This window comes from Rhinopithecus bieti, unplaced genomic scaffold, assembly GCF_001698545.2.
Source record: "Rhinopithecus bieti isolate Rb0 unplaced genomic scaffold, ASM169854v2 scaffold_21412, whole genome shotgun sequence".
Classification (NCBI taxonomy): Eukaryota; Metazoa; Chordata; class Mammalia; order Primates; family Cercopithecidae; genus Rhinopithecus; species Rhinopithecus bieti.
Window position 1 is genome coordinate 268,550 of NW_016811643.1, and position 16,790 is coordinate 285,339.

The 16,790-nt window shown below is 40.6% G+C and overlaps 1 protein-coding gene and 1 pseudogene across 2 annotated transcripts in view; one reads left to right on the forward strand and one right to left on the reverse strand.

The window, feature by feature from the left end:
* The window catches only part of LOC108543718 (non-histone chromosomal protein HMG-17 pseudogene), a 19,240-nt pseudogene extending 12,369 nt beyond the window's left edge, over positions 1-6,871 (reverse strand).
* The window catches only part of FAM168A (family with sequence similarity 168 member A), a 209,198-nt gene that overhangs the window by 13,003 nt on the left and 179,405 nt on the right, over positions 1-16,790 (forward strand). The gene's annotated exons all lie outside the window — the stretch shown is intronic.

Here is a 16,790-nt window from a genome sequence, read left to right on the forward strand (position 1 = left end):
AAAAAAAAAAAAAAAAAAAAAAAAAAAAAAAAATACTGTTTTGAAAGCCAATGTGAATGCAGTTTTTTCTTTGCCTTAGTAGAATAAAAAACCTTTAGAATTGAACAGTTTCACAACTTTGTCAGGATGTTAGAAAATTAATTGGGCTTGGTGCTTACTTTTCTCCATGTTGTAGTTAAGGAAAGGTGTGAAGTGGCTTTTAGAGAACTATCCATAGCTATGCATAAGAGTGATTTTTGAGGTATATTAGGTCTCCCTACCCTTAGCCTGGTACATTTACAATAGAAAAAGACAAAGGTACAGATGAAGTCATAGGCAAATAATCTTGTATAATGACTTCGGTTTTTCACTGTGATTGGACAGAGGAGAATGGAGAAAGAAGTAGTCTAGACAAGTCATAGTGCTAAACATTGTTTTATCTTCCAGTTAACACCCCTGTATAGCCTGGAACCTTTGTTCTGGGGGTGGGAAATAACATTCATTGTGTACCGACATTGTGCTAGGCCTTGTTATCTTACTTAAACCTGACAACTTTTCTGTGTGTATGTGGCCATATTTTTTAGTTTTAGACATTTAAAAAAATGATGATGATGATTTTTTATTTTTTTTGAGATGGAGTCTTGCTATTGCCCAGGCTGGTCTTGAACTCCTGGACTCAAGTGATCATCCTGCCTCAGCTTCCTGCATGGCTGGGACTACAGGTGTATGTCATTGCACCCTGCTGTGGTGGTCATAATTATTTTATGTGTAAGAAAACAGAGGCTCAGAGATGTTGAGCCTATGCAGGCCCATCAGTCAATAAGTGACTAGGGTGGGATTTAATCCCCAGACTTTTCTGCCTCCAAAACCTATGAGTGCTTTTTCCTATGTGACATACTGTCTTCCAGAGACAGTATCTCACTGATTGTTTGTATATCCTTGATACTTGGAACCTAGCAGGGGCTTAGTACATTTCTGTGGAGTAATTGAGACAGTGCTAAGTGAGTGAACCAGTTTTCACAGAGCAGGATGTAACTCACCCACTCTGAGCTAATGTGCATGTTGGTACTACAAAGTATAGAGTTATGCAGTGGTTTTGTACACTAGGATCTGGTCATGGTTTGTTGCTATGGGGAAAGGGTCAATCTCCTTTTTTTTTTTTTTTTTTTTTGAGACAGAGTCTCACTTTGTCACCCAGGCTGGAGTGCAGGGGCATGATCTTGGCTCACTGCGGCCTCTGCCTCCTGGGTTCCAGTGATTCTCCTTACTCAGCCTCCCTAGTAGCTGGGATTACAGGCACGCGCCACCATGCTCAGGTAATTTTTATATTTTTAGTAGTGATGGGGTTTCACCATGTTGGTCAGGCTGGTCTCAAACTCCTGACCTCAGGTGATCCACCTGCCTTGGCCTCCCAAAGTGCTGGAGTTATAGGCGTGAGCCACTATGCCTGGCCAGGGTCAATCCTCTTGATGATAAATGTAAAACTATTTAAATAATTTGGATATTTAGTAGTCTAAGAAATTTAATGGGATGAATTTTCCCATAGCTATTAAGAGAGTAAGCCAGAACAAAGTAGATGCAGTATGTATTTCTAAAGAGATCATCCCATTAATAGCTATGAGACCTTGGGTATGTTACTGCACTTTTCTGTGTTTCATTTTTGTAACTTTTAAAAGGGAAGTGTAGTAATAATAGTACGTAATTCCTATGTAGTTATGAGGATTGAATAAGATAATTCATAGAGAACTTACCACAGTTCTTGGCAAATATTAATTACTCAATAAATGGTAGCTATTATTAATGTTATCATCTTTCTAGAGTGGAAGTATGGAATTTATTATGACTTTCAGTATATGAAGAAGGAATAATGTTTTGTCTTTTAAAACACCTTTATTAGAGAAATTAAGTGCTGACTTTATTGGTTTTTGTATTTTGGGACTGATTTTCTGGTTGTAGCCTACTTGGTCTCTTCTTGGCAACAGAGATCAAACTGGCTATTTGCTTGGATTTCTTGGTGAACCAGTGGAGGTATGGTATGACCTTTGACTCTCTATCATTCTTTTCTTTTTTTTGGTAGAGATGGAGTCTCGTTATGTTTCCCAGGCTGGTCTTGAACTCCTGGCCTCAGGCAGTCCTCTGCTGTCTTGGTCTCCCAAAGTGCTCGGACTCTATCATCTTTTTAAACTTTGTGGTGTTTGGTTGAAACAGATTGGATTGTTCTGGAGAGTTCACTAAGGTTGATATTTCTTTCTCAATTAAAAATGTCAGTGGATCGGGCATAGTAGCTCACGCCTGTAATCCCAGCACTTTGGGAGGCTGAGGCTGTTGGATCATGAGGTCAGGAGATTGAGACCATCCTGGCTAACATGGTGAAATCCTGTCTCTACTAACAATACAAAAGCAAAATTAGCTGGGTGTGGTGGTGGGCGCCTGTAGTCCCAGCTATTCCAGAGGCTGAGGCGGGAGAATGGCGTGAACCTGGGAGGCGAAGCTTGCAGTGAGCCGAGATCTCACCACTGCACTCCAGCCTGGGTGACAGAGCGAGACTCCATCTCAAAAAAAAAAAAAAGAAAAAAAAGTCAGTGGGCCAGCCATGGTGGCTCACATCTGTGATACCAGCACTTCTGGAAGCCAAGGCAGGAGGATCACTTGGGCCTAGGAGTTTGATACCAGCCTGGGCAACATAGGGAGACTCCATCTCTACAATAAAATAAAAATAAATTAGCTGAGAGTGATGGCACATGCCTGTGGTCCCAGCTACTTGGGAGGCTGAGGTGGGAAGATCGCTTGGGCTCAGGAGATTGAGACTGCAGGGGGCACTGATCACGCCATTGCACTCCAGCCTGGATGACAGAGTGAGACAATGTCTCAATAAAAAAGTCAGTGAATGTAAAAACACCCCTTTCTAACTAGATCAATCATCATTGAGGAGGTACAGTGTTTCTCCATAAATACCCTGCCCTAGAAGCAGAAGAGTGTTTTTAAAAATATTTTTCTGTGTTTATTTACATTTTGATCAGGCTGCATAATTATGAAGGGAAAAACCAACACCCTTTAAAATGAGCACATCTGAAAGCCTGCCCTTCAACCAAGTGTCACTGTAGGGACACTGTCTCCTAGGTAGGAGTTAGTATGAAACTCTTGACTTAAAACCTTTGAGTTGAGGTCCAGGTTTCCCAGTATGGTGTCTGAGGTAGTTCAGGATCCTCTCCCCAACTTCCTCACCTCTAGTACTCGTGAAGTTTGCATTGTACTGTGCCTGTAGTTCTTCAGATGTGCAGTGCCTCTTTTCTCACTGTCTTTGGACGTGCTGTTCTCTTGGCCTAGATATCTCTTTGTTACTGTTAATTGGTCTACTCTGATTTAGCCTTTAAGACTCAGCCTAGGAGATAACCTTTTCCAGAAGGTTTTCCATGATTTCCTAGGTTGGAATTGGGTTACTCTGATTGTGGTTATCCATTTATTTGTTGGTCTCTTCCACTTGCAGTGGACAGGAGTTGTATCTGATCATCCTTTTATTCTCAGAGCCCATCTTGGGACCTTGTACAGAATAGGCATCAGTCATGTCAGGTGAATTCATCATTTCAAACTGGCCTATTAACAGCTGTAATTTCCCGATGAGTCAGTTACTCCGTGTTGCTCTGGGCTGAGTTTTTTTTTTTTTTTTTTTTTTTGAGACAGAGTCTTGCTGTGTCGCCCAGGCTTGAGTGCAGTGGTATGATCTTGGCTTACTGCATCCTCCGCCTCCTGGGTTCAAGCCATTCTCCTGCCTCAGCCTCCTGAGTAGCTGGGATTATAGGCGTGCGCCACCATGCCCAGCTAATTTTTGTGTTTTTACTAGAGACGGGGTTCCATTGTTTTAGCCAGGATGGTCTTGATCTCCTGACCTCGTGATCCGCCCTCCTTGGCCTCCCAAGGTGCTGGGACTATAGCATGAGCCATTGCACCTGGCTTGGGCTGAGTTAGAGTGTCTTCTATCATTGTTGTTGCCCCTTGCTCCCTGCCCCTTGTGTTGTCTCTACTTCAGCCCACTCTCATGTAGCTTTCCTTTACTCTTTGCCCATAGCTGGGTCAGTGGAGCTGTGTACGGAGTAGACACAAAGAGACTCAGAAAGAACTTGATTTATGACAGGTCCCTGGAATTTCACTTGGAATGAATGAAGATCACATTGGTAAATGGAGAAACTGGGACCTTATGATTGCTTTTCTGACTCTTAGTCTAGGGTTCTTTTTTCTGCTTCCAGGTTTCCTCTTTATTAACCTTTGGTCAGTTTTAATTTATAGATAATGTAAAACGAATGCTGTAAAACCAAATTGTATCAAATGCTTGTGCATTTGATTTTTACAACTGAAATATAAGACTTGACTTAACTGTTTGATGGTGGAAAGATGGAGGCATTAGGAAATGTGGATTTTTAATAACTGCCCTATTAAGCCATCAGTAGTTTCTGGCAGGCAATTTTTTTTTTTTTTTTTGAGACGGAGTTTCACTCTGTCACCCAGGCTGTAGTGCAGTGACGCGATCTCGACTCACTGCAAGCTCTGCTTCCCAGGTTCATGCCGTTCTTCTGCCTCAGCCTCCTGAGTAGCTGGGACTACAGGCATGTGCCACCATGCCTGGCTAATTTTTTTTGTATTTTTAGTAGAGATGGGGTTTCACTATATTAGCCAGGATGGTCTCGATCTCCTGACCTCGTGATCTACCCACCTTGGCCTCCCAAAGTGCTGCAATTACAGGCATGAGTCTGGCAGGCAATTTTAATTATGATTCCCCAAAATATTTTGCTGATTAAAGTCTTTGTAGCAAGCAAAAATAATCACTTATGCCTCTATGCATTGTTTTAGTCAACATGGATATCAGCCTCTGTGTTAGGTTGGTTTTGATGATACACGGAGATGAGTTAGGTGTAGTTGCTGGCTTCAAGGAGCTCCCAGGTGCAGCAGAGCTAAGATATAAACAAATAAGTTGACTGGGTGCAGTGGCTCATGCCTGTGATCCCAGCACTATGGGAGGCCGAGGCAGGTGGATCACGAGGTCAGGAGTTCGAGACCATCCTGGCCAACATGGTGAAACCTTGTCTCTACTAAAAATACAAAAATTAGCTGGGCATGGCGGCACATGCCTGTAGTCCCAGCAACTCGGGAGGCTGAGGCAGGGTAATCGCTTGAACCCAGGAGGCGGAGGGTGCAGGGAGCCGAGATTGTGCCACTGCACTCCATACTGGGCAATAGAGGGAGACTCCATTTAAAAAAAAAAAAAAAAAGAAAAACCAAGTTACAGTTCAATGTTATAGATGTTATAAAATAAGTAGCAGAGAGAGGGTATTCAAACCTTTTTTTAGGGAAGAGTTCTTGGGGGAAGAGTAACCTGAGCTTATTTTTGAAAGAAGACTAGGTCTTATGTGTGGACAATTCTGGACATGGAGTCAGAAGAACTGAATTTGAACCCCAGCTCAGCCACTTACTAAGCTGTCTGACTTGAACAGTTGTTTAAGTACTCTGCGAATCTCAGTTTTTTCACATGTAAAGTGGGGACAGTCATATCTATATCCACCTTTGAAATTTAATACATTTGAAAGAAGCTCATAAATGTGGTATACAAGTATTCGTTTTTTTAGCTCCTAAATGTGGTATACAAGTATTATATTCTTTTTTTTTTCCCCAAGCCAAACTGTATCCAGCTGTATTAAAGATACTTTTCATAAACAATCATGGCATTTCAGGCAGGACATGGGCAGACAATCGTTAACAGTGTACAACAACTTTCAAACTCCCTTCTTCAATGGACTACCAAAATCAGAAAGCCACTATAAATCCCAATGAAGTCTTCATCTGATGCTCTAAACAGGGAAGGTTTAGAGTGAGGGTTGACATTTCACATTTAGCATGTTGTTTAACAACTTTTCATGAGCCGACCCTGACTTTCAGGAAGTGAAGTGAAAGTGACAGAATTTACCTGAAGATCCACAATCTAGAAACAGAACCACTGCTCTTTTGACAGGTGCCATCTCAGTGGCATCACTGGAAAGTCCAGATTGCCTGACACACTGGTAACCAATGATTAGAGGTCAGGTCCCAACAGATGTCTGGGTTTAAGGGAGTTACGTCTAGCTGAAAGGTGGAAAGGGAGAAGAGGACATAAAACAAATTTGTTTTCCATACCACAGGCTTTTGTGTCAAGGTGGCCATGTGTGTCAAAGTCAGGGAATCCCTGCTCCTGGGAGCCAAGAGGAAGTCTCTCAAAACTAGAAGGGAAAGGTGTTTTCCCCGTATCAATCCAGCTTTGGAGACATTCTATTAGTGACATATGCCCCTTCCTCTCAAAACAACAATGACATATTCTGTGTGCTAACAGCATAGCTTAAAAAAGTAAAACAAAATTCTGCATTTTTATAAAACTTGATTAAAAGTAGTATTTCAAACTGTACAGGCACCAGAAGTACACAGTTAGTAAAAATGCACACACTTCGGTTGGCATCTCCAGCACCTTCAGCTTTCTGTGCCTGGTCTGTTTTGGCATCTCCATTTTCTGCAGGGTTATCCCCCTCCTGGCCAGCCTCAGCTTTTCCCTTTTTCCCTTTGGGTACCTTCTTTCCCTTCTTTGCAGGGGCCTTTTTAGGCCTGGGCTCTAGCTTTGGAGGAGCAGGTTTAGCAGACAACCTCATTCATCTTCTCTGTGGTTCCTCCTTCACCTTGGCTTTATCTCCTTTAGCATCCCCTTCAGCCTTTCTCTCGGGCATGGTGGCGGTGACAGCGACGGCGGTAGGACGTAGGCACTGGGCGTGGGATGCAGCAGATCACAGGCGTTGGTTGGTCTGTGGGTCATTCTCACCTCTTCTTCTGGTTTTTGTTTTTTACTTACTCATTGACAATTATATTTGGACAGATTATAGCATCAATTTTCTGACCTAAACCAGAAATAAGTGAGGAAAAGATTAAGTTTATTAGTGTGTAGGTGTCATTTATGAAGTGCTAGCACTGTAAACATGTATCAGGGCAAATATTTTAAAGTTCAGATCCATGACACTTTGATTCTGTGCTATTATGCAAGATACTGCTTAAGGTACCTAATGAACGGTATCTGAAAAATTACTGAGTTTGCTTCTGAGTGGCTTGGATAACAACAAGTTGAACTAAAAAGAGCCACATTTCCTGTCAGAAGACTTATGCTTGCATCCAAGTGATGGAGCTTCTATCTGTGCCACCACTGAAGGTTATTTAACATTTCAGAGTTTCATTTTCTCCATCAGTAAAAGAGAAAAATAATAGTTACTTTATAGACTGTGAATTAGAAATAAACTGGATAAATTGCTTACCACTAGCTTTCATCAGTTAAAAGTTTAATTTATGGAATATTAAACAAATTTCCATTTAATTACACTAGATTTCTTTTTTTTTTTTTTTTTGAGACGGAGTCTCGCTCTGCCGCCCAGGCTAGAGTGCAGTGGCCGGATCTCGGCTCACTGCAAGCTCCGCCTCCCGGGTTTACGCCATTCTCCTGCTTCAGTCTCCCTAGTAGCTGGGACTACAGGCGCCCGCCACCTCGCCCGGCTAGTTTTTTGTATTTTTTTAGTAGAGACGGGGTTTCACCTTGTTAGCCAGGATGGTCTGGATCTCCTGACCTCGTGATCCGCCCGTCTCGGCCTCCCAAAGTGCTGGGATTACAGGCTTGAGCCACCGCGCCCGGCCTACACTAGATTTCTTTAGAGAAACTTGCTCTAAATGGTGGGCAGGGGGAATTCTGTTATTTATGCTTTACTGACACTGATGATACTTTACCTCCTCCTTCCAGTTATTCCTTAATAATTTTGCAAGGTGAGTTTAAATCCCAGCTGTTGTACTTACTTGCTGTGTGACCTTCAAAGTTACTTAATCTTTCTATAACTTATTTTCTCCATCTATTAGGTAGAAAAATAGTGGCATTTATATTATATAGTTACTTAATCTTTCTATAACTTATTTTCTCTATCCATTAGATGGAGACATAATGTATTTATATTATATAATTATTAGGAAGCAACTAAAGTGCTTAGTTCAGTGTTTGGCACGTAGTATGATTTCAGAAAATGGTAGTGCTGTGGACTGAGTGTATCCCACCAAAATTCATATGTTGAAACCCTAATCCTCAGTGTGATGTTTGGGGTGGGATTTTTGGGAAGTAATTAGGTCATTAGGATGGAGCTCTATAAGTGTCCTTATAACAAGAGACACCAGAGAGCTTATTTCCTCTCTCTCTGTTTTCCACGATGTGAGGATACAGTGAGAAGAGGGCCATCTGCAAACCAGGAAGCTGACTGTCACCAGACAGCAGATCTACTAGTACCTTGATCTTGGACTTCCCAGCCTCCAGACCTGTGAAAAATAAATGTTTGTGATATTCTGTTACATACACAGCAGCCTGAACTGACTAAGATGGATAGCATTGTTATTCTCACTTTCATTTTATAAATGAGAAGGTGAATACAGATTTAGAAACCTGATTAGATTCATAGTAAGAGGCAAGGATGGGATTCAATCCAGGTTTGTGTGATGCCAAAGACTTTACTGTTTATTCTTTTACTAGGCTACATTTTATAATTAACATTTCATTTGTATGGAAACGTATTCTGAAATGCTGTAGAGTGCTTGGAAATAATTTGTTGTTCTTGGGTATTTAAAACTTTCAGTGATGTTTTACTAACTGTTTACATAAACTTGAAACTAAATTGGTTAAGGAAAGAACTCTTTGGCCTGGCCTCTCTGTGATCAGATGGTTTTAGGGCAGATATTCTGAGGTGGTAGTCTGTGGTTAGTCAAAAGAAAATTGTGTGTGTGTGTGAGTGTATTTTCTCCTAAACAGCTTCATTGAAGTAAAATTGACGTACAATAAGTGATACAAATTTTATGTACAGTTTGCTAAGTTTTGACATACATATACACCCATGAAACCACCACAAAGCAGATGGTGAACATACCCGTCACCTCCCAAAAGTTTCTTGGTGCCCCTTTGAAATCTTTCCCTCCTTGTTCTCCTTATATCCCCCCATTTAAGCAACCACCTATCGGCTTTTCTATCACTATAGATTGAACAATGGTCAGATCAATCAGGATTCAGTCAGTTCGCCTCTCAGCTGTAGTTTGATCATCTGTGAAACAGGGATTCTACCATCTTCCCAAAGGACTATCAGAGAAGATTAGGAGCAATGTATGTAAAGAGCCTAGCATAATGTCTGATGCATAGTAGGCCCTTAATCCCTGGAAGCCAGTATTACCAGCAAGCTTTCACTTGGTGGTCTAGAGTACATTTAGGAGTTCAGAGTGCCGAAATGCATTTCTGTCACTTAGAGCTCCTGTTCTCTTCCACTGAATGGGCTTCCAGTGTTTTTGAAACAGGAAAATTTACATTTAGGCAGCTTAAGACCCTAAGGGACTTTCTGTTGCTCCTACCTTCCCTCCCTCATGCCCAGTGTTCCACTTGCTATTAATTGTGAACAGATGTTCTTCAAAAATAAGCAAAGATCTCCACAGCAGATTTTTGAGTTCTTCATGCCTATATTTAAGTCTGACATTGTGATCAAGCTGTATAAGCAGTGAGTTTGTAGTCAGAGTTCTGGGTTTTAGTTCCTGTTCTGCCTTGGGCAAATCATAAAATCTTTCTGAGCCTCAGTTTTCTCAGTGTCAAGTGGTGGTGGTGGAGTCATACCTCAGAAGTTTGTTGAGAGGATCAAAGGAGAATTCTGAAAGTGAATTGTATGATAAGGTTATAGTTCATTTGCATCCTCCCATGACTGCCTCACAGTGTTAGAACTTTGTAAAAGGATCAGGTAGCATTTAAATCTGATATCTTACATGTTTTTAATGTAAGTATTTTAAATTAGGCTCTACTAATAGAAAAAAATGGCAAAAACCCAAGGTTAAAAGTGCTTCCATTTTAAAGTCAGAGAAACTTTAATTCAGATCTTAGTTAAGTAGCTGTGTGACCATGGACAAGTTATTTAATTTCTCTGAGCCTTAAATTCTCACCTGTTAATAAGGCATATCTGTTCTACCTCAGAGGGTTGTTGGGAGGATTAGAAATAAAATATGTACAATAGTTTGCATATAGCAGATGCCCAGTGATGCTAGCTTCATTCTTTCCATTTCCAAAATTGGTAGATTTGTGGATTCGTTGAACTATTCCTGAAGGGATTACTTTTGCCTTCTCTATTCCGTGATGCAGTTCAGCACAGGTTAGCTCTTAGGTAGTGTCTCAGGTTTCCCATTCTAGTCTGTAAATGTCGTTTGAGTTTTGTGTTGCTAGCAGTTATTGCAAAGGAATTTTTTTTTTTTTTTAATAATGGGAGGAACCTGTGCTTTGCTTTTGTACTTTCTCATCAATTCTCATAGCTCTGTCTAGCTAGAGATACTTTGTACTGTGAGAGCCAGGGAAACCAGGGGCCATTTTCTTGTCTCTCTGTGTTTATTTGGGTTGGAGGATTGTCTAAAAGTTCCCTAGTGAATAAAGTAGATTTGCTGAGTTCAGATTCTTCCCTCTGAACTGGGTGAGCCCAGGATCGAACTACTGGGCAAGAAAAGAAATAGGAAAATGTGGAGAAAACTGGTGAGTTCTGCTTGTAAAGTTGTTAGGATCTTTGAGTTGGGGGGCATGTAGGAAACAGTTGATTCCCCATTTCCCTCTTCCCTTCCAAATCCTGTACACTCCAGCACAAAGGGAGCTTTAAGATGGAGGTCTGCATTGTAATTTCCTAGAAATTACTGCTTCTGGTAACTGCTCATTCAGTTTTCACCTCTTTGCAGCAGTAGATGAAACAATGGGGACAATAAAACCATTTATCTGATGGCTGTAGCCTCAATGGGATGTTTGTTTTAATAATGGTATAATTTGCAGGGTTCATAAATTGTGATTTTATTCTCATGGAAATAACTGCCCGGTGGTATTTGGATTCTCAGGTCTCCTGTTGTGGATAATTTCACTAACATTCTGGCTGACAATTCCCTTTATTCTACACTTCGATTTAGATTGTTCATACTGGTTGGGTAATTAGCCCAGAGCAGAGACAGTTTTTTTTTAGTTTGGGGCTGGCAGGTGGTTACTAGGTAACTGGAAGATCTTCTGAATGGGGAAGAAACTCTGCTTAGGGATTCAAGGCAAATATCCAGGTTTGTTTTGATTATCTGGGATTAAAAGAATTATCTAATACCAAAATATTTGATGAAAATTGAAAATTTAATTCATCTGAATATTTATTTTCTATGATACCAAACAACCCTTTATATTTGGAATATCCTGTGTTTGAATTTTAAATTTTCATGTGCATGTTTTGGCAGGGAATATCCACAGAGGGCAGAGGCTGATAATAGCTGCACATGCTGGACGTTGCCATAGGTGTTTTACTTACATTATGTCTAAATTTTTTTTTGGGACACAGCTTGACTCTTGTTGATTAGGCTGGAGTGCAGTGGCATGATTTCAGTTCACTGCAACCTTCGCCTCCCAGGTTCAAGCGATTCTCCTACCTCAGCCTCCCAAGTAGCTGGGATTATAGGTTCCTGCCACCACGCCCAGCTAATTTTTATATTTTAGCGGAGACGGGGTTTCACCACAATGACCAGGCTGGTCTCAAACTCCTGACCTCAAGTGATCCACTTGCCTTAGCCTCCCAAAGTGCTAGGTTTACAGGCTTGAGCCACCACACCCGGCCATTTCTAAATCTTAATGAGAATTCTGATATTGTTCTCATAGGTAGGTATTGTTCCCATTTTACCCATGTAAAAAGTTAAGACAAGTTTAGTAACTAAATTAAGGGACTCAGCTAATTAGTGGAAGACAGTTTACCAGATTCAAAGCTTATACTAGGTTTTCAATTATAGGGTAAGACATTCTGAAGATACATTCAAGTTTCTATTAAACTGTTAGATATGACACCATTTGGCTCAAAAATATATTATACATGAATTAGTACCTATCATCAGATGTATGTATCTGATTATTCTTCCTGTCATTTAATCTTGTTTTACAGCAGTAACATACATGGAGTATTTTGATTATCTTACCAAACTTAAAGGACTTCTAGGCATAATCCTGTTTTAAGAATTCTTTAAAAGGCTCCAAAGCATGGCATAGTGACTGGAAATAGCCTCAGACTTGGGTTTCAAGATCTTGGCACTGCCATTTATTGGGTTATCTTGGATAAACCTCTTGACCATCATTGATAAGCCTTACTCTTGTATGAACCTTGTGTTGCTCATCTGCAAAATAGGGATATGATACACACTTTACAGGGATGTTAAGGTTAATGTATATGGTGGGGTCTAGTATATGCCTGTAACATGGTAGGGGCTCAGTAATATGTTGGTTTCCTTTTTTGACTAATGCTACTACTAGTAGAGTATCAGGGGATAATTTGGTGCTTTCATCATTGGCCTCAAGATTTATTAAAAGATGGCCAACATCGGCCGGGCACGGTGGCTCACACCTGTAATACCAGCACTTTGGGAGGCTGAGATGAGCAGGTCACTGAAGGTCAGGAGTTCGAGACTAGCCTGGCCAAAATGGTGAAACCTTGTCTCTACTGAAAGTACAAAAAAAAAAAAAAAAATTAGCCAGGCGTAGTGGCACACGCCTGTAGTCCCAGCTGCTTGGGAGGCTGAGGCAGGAGAATCGCTTGAACCCAGAAGGCAGAGGTTGCAGCGAGCCAAGATCGTGCCATCGCACTCCAGCTTGGGCAACAAGAGCAAAACTCCATCTCAGAAAAAAAGATGGCCAACTTCAAGTAACATTATGTTATATTTTCATGTGATACTGTTAAACTAATAGAACTTATTTTTCTCTAGGAACTTGCTGTTCCATCTGGGTAATTTGTTTAAGGGACGGTTAGACAGATGATGTATTTTTTTACACTCTCTTGGTCAAGAGAGTGAGTGCATATGTGGAAAGGGCATTGGATTTGTGATCATACAAACTTGGTGGGAGCTCCAGCATTGCTGTTTACTAGCTACGTTTCATGGGACAACTGACTTTCTCTGTTTGAAACTTGGGATAGAGATAATAATAGCCGACCTTCCCATTGTTGTGAAGATCAAATGAGATGATGAATGTGAAAATGCCTTTTAAATTGGAAAAATGCCAGGCGAGATAGTAACTATTATGTGACATTCATAATTAGTAGTAAGTGGGGCTTAGAGAATTAACTACTTTTTTTTTTTTTGAGACAGGGTCTTGCTCTGTCACCTAGGCTGGAATGCAATGGTGGGCTCATGGCTCACTGTAGCCTCCACCTCCTGGGCTTAGTGATCCTCCTGCCTCACCTCCTGAGTAGCTGGGACCACAGGTGTGCAACACCATGCCCTGCCCCCTGCCCCTGCCCCTTGGTGTTTTGAGATGAATCTTGCTGTGTCACCCAGGCTGAAGTGCAGAGTCCCGCTCATAGCTTCCTGTAGCCTAGAACTCCTGGACATAAGTGATCCTCTCACCTCAGTATCCTGAGTAGCTGGGATTATAGGCATGTACCACCATGCCTGACTAATTCTTGAATTTTTTGTAGAGACAGGGTCTCTATGTTGCCCAGACTGGTTTTGAACTCCTGTCCTCTAGCAATCCTCCTGTCTTGGCCTCCCAAAGTGCTGGGATTACAGGTGTAAGCCACTGTGCCCTGCCAGAATTCACTGCCATTTTAAGAGGGAAATTCAGAATTTTACTTGAACTATATAAAGACATTTTGATGAGTTTTATTATGGTAGTCCTTGGGGACAGCAGAAGAAAAGAGGCCAGAATGACGTTTTTGGTAGGTAAAAGTATTGAGTGAATGTAACTGCATAGTGGAAGTGAGAATGGTGTGAGGTGCTACTGTGAGGCAGGCCCAGAGGACTTAGAGAAGATCTTAGACTTGAGGTTTGTATCTTGGTCTAGTCTTGATCCCTAGAACAAAGAAGTGGGAGGCTCTTTGATTAGAAAAACTTAGGACACAGGGTAGTGTGTGGAGAACTGATTGAGGAATAGGGATAGAGGTAACAACTATAGCTTCCCTCATGATGACACTCAAGTTGAAATCCTGGTTTTAAGCCTTCTAGGAGTATGTACAGAAGTTAAAATAGATTTTTTTTCATTCCTCTTTCTACCTTCTAACAGTTAAGTGTGTCCGTTTTTAGGGGAAGTTCCAAGTGCATCTTGTGATTATTGCATATGAATCCAGTGGTGTCTCTTAGGTGAGCACATTGATGTATCTTCATTTAAAGAGGTGCAGATGGTGGCTGGCAAGTGGGAGATCTGCTTCCACAGGCTAGAATGCTTAATTTTATGGAGGCTTATTTAGTTTATCTCTTTACCTGAAAATTGATTCTGTTTACAGCATTTCAGTAATGTGGATGATATTTTTCCTAAGTGGAACATCAACCTAAATTTTCAATGTGTTTAATTATTGATGTATCTGAATGCTGCAGTGTATTAGTTAAGGATTTTTCTGTATGAGGAGAGGTTTCTGGCTCTGAGTTTTGGTACTACACTGATATTATTCATTTTTTTCCAGGGGGATGTCAGTTTTTCTTTACTGCAAGTAACTGCATTATGTTGTCTGGATCATTGCCTTCTATATTAAGTATTAGAGTAGAATAGTTGTTGTCCAGGACGGTTTGAAAGTCTGTGTTTTATTTGACTATAAGAGCAAACTTAGGCATCTCTCTTCTCTGTTCTTGGTCTGCTAGTATGAACATGATACAGTGACTAAGTAAGGAGATGGGTTTCCATAGACCCCAGTCAGAATTAGCCTGAGTTACTTTATCATATTAACTTTATATATAATAATGTCAACTGATATTTGCATAATTCTTTGTAAAGTATTTTTATGGTACTTAATCTTCTCTTCTCTTCTCTTCTCTTCTCTTCTCTTCTCTTCTCTTCTCTTCTCTTTTCGAGACAGGATCTCACTCTGTCACCCAGGCTGGAGTACAATGATGTGATCATGACTCATTGCAGCCTCAGCTTCCCAAGTTCAAGTGATCTTCACAATCCTGAGTAGCTGGGACCATAGGTGCATGCCACCATGCCCAGCTAATGTTTTGTAGGGGTGGGGTTTCACCCTGTTCCCTAGGCTTGTCTCAAACTCCTGAGCTCAAATGATCCATTAGCCTCAGCCTCCCATATTTTTGGGATTACAGGTGTGAGTCACCGTGTCCAGTCTACAATTTTTCTTTTTACTGATATGTTTCTTGTACTAAACTGGTAGCTCTTTTTGTGGACCAGATTTTTTTTCATCTTTGTACTCACTTTATTTAGGACAGAGCTAAGAATAATGATACTATCTAACACTATGTTATATGCAGGCATGTGCCAAGTGCAATATTTGTTTTAATCCTCATTATCCCCATTTTATAGAGGAGAGAACTGAGTCTCAGAGAAAGGAAGTAACTTGCTTAGTCTCACAGCTAGTGAAGGGATGCAGCTGTGATTAGAACCCAAGCAATCTGATTTTAGAGCTATATACTTAACCCTTATATTTTCTCAGAAACAGCTTGTATGAATATGTAGGTATATATGAAAGATATTATCTCTCTTATTTGACCCTTGAAACTCTGTGAAGCAGTTAATTATGCTTTTCATATCCATTCTATAGGTTAGGAAAAGTAAGATGAATTAATTACACAAGATCATTCATTTGTTGAGTAACAGAATCTGGACCCCATATCCCAGGTCTCCTGACTCCAAATCTCACATTTTTTCCCCTTCTATAATACTTTTAGCTGTTGGTTAGAGCTTCACATCTATCTTCCTTCCTTCTTTCTTTCCTTCCTTCCTTCCTTCCTTCCTTCCTTCCTTCTTTCTTTCTTTCTTTCTTTCTTTCTTTCTTTCTTTCTTTCTTTCTTTTCTTTCTTTTCTTTCTTTTCTTTCTTTTCTTTCTTTTCTTTCTTTCTTTTGAGGTGGAGTCTTGCTCTACTGCCCAGGCTGGAATGCAGTGGTGAGATCTTGGCTCACTGCAACCTCCGCCCCTCCCCGGGTTCAAGCAATTCTTCTGCCTCAGCCTCCTGAGTAGCTGGGACTACAGGTGTGCACCACCACACTCAGCTAATTTTTGTATTTTTAGTAGAGACGGAGTTTCACCTTATTGGCCAGGTTGGTCTCGAACTCCTGACCTCATGATCTGCCTGCCTCAGCTTCCCAAAATGCTGGGATTACAGGCATGAGTCACCGTACCCGGCCAACATCTGTTTTCTTAGGAATACACAATAGTCTTTTTCGTATGGAAAATAGATACTTTCGTTGAGACTAACTGAAGATAAGAGATAACCCTAAAAATCTTTCTGTGCATCTTTCTTTCTCAAATCCAAGGAGCAAAATACCGTGATAGATAAGTCTGTGAGAGCTGCTTGAAGGTGGATAAGACAGCTGTGTGTCTGTGTTCCTGTGTGTATTATCTCTGTTTTAGTAGCTGGCAACAGTGTGTTTTCCATAATGATTGCTGAGAGAATGCATGATTTAAAAAGTTGATGCTGTGTCTAGTATTAAAGAGTGATGATACTAAAATTGCTAGTTGATTGCTTCCTTCTTAGTCACTAGTTGATTATGTTTGAGAATTACAACAGTCCTAATATAGTGGCATTAAATATAGTTGAGCCAGCATATGGTAACTGTCTATAACAGGGCCTTCATATAAGAGAGGGATTACACTTAAGCATTTTGTAACACTGAAGAAACAATTTTTCTGATGTCTAGGCGAACTTAATTGTATTGGATTCTTTTTGATTGCCTTGTCAGATTTCTTTTGTATTTTATATAAATAAGATATGACAGTGGCAAATTAGTTTTTCAGCGTTTTTTTTTTTTTTTTTTTTTGTTTGAG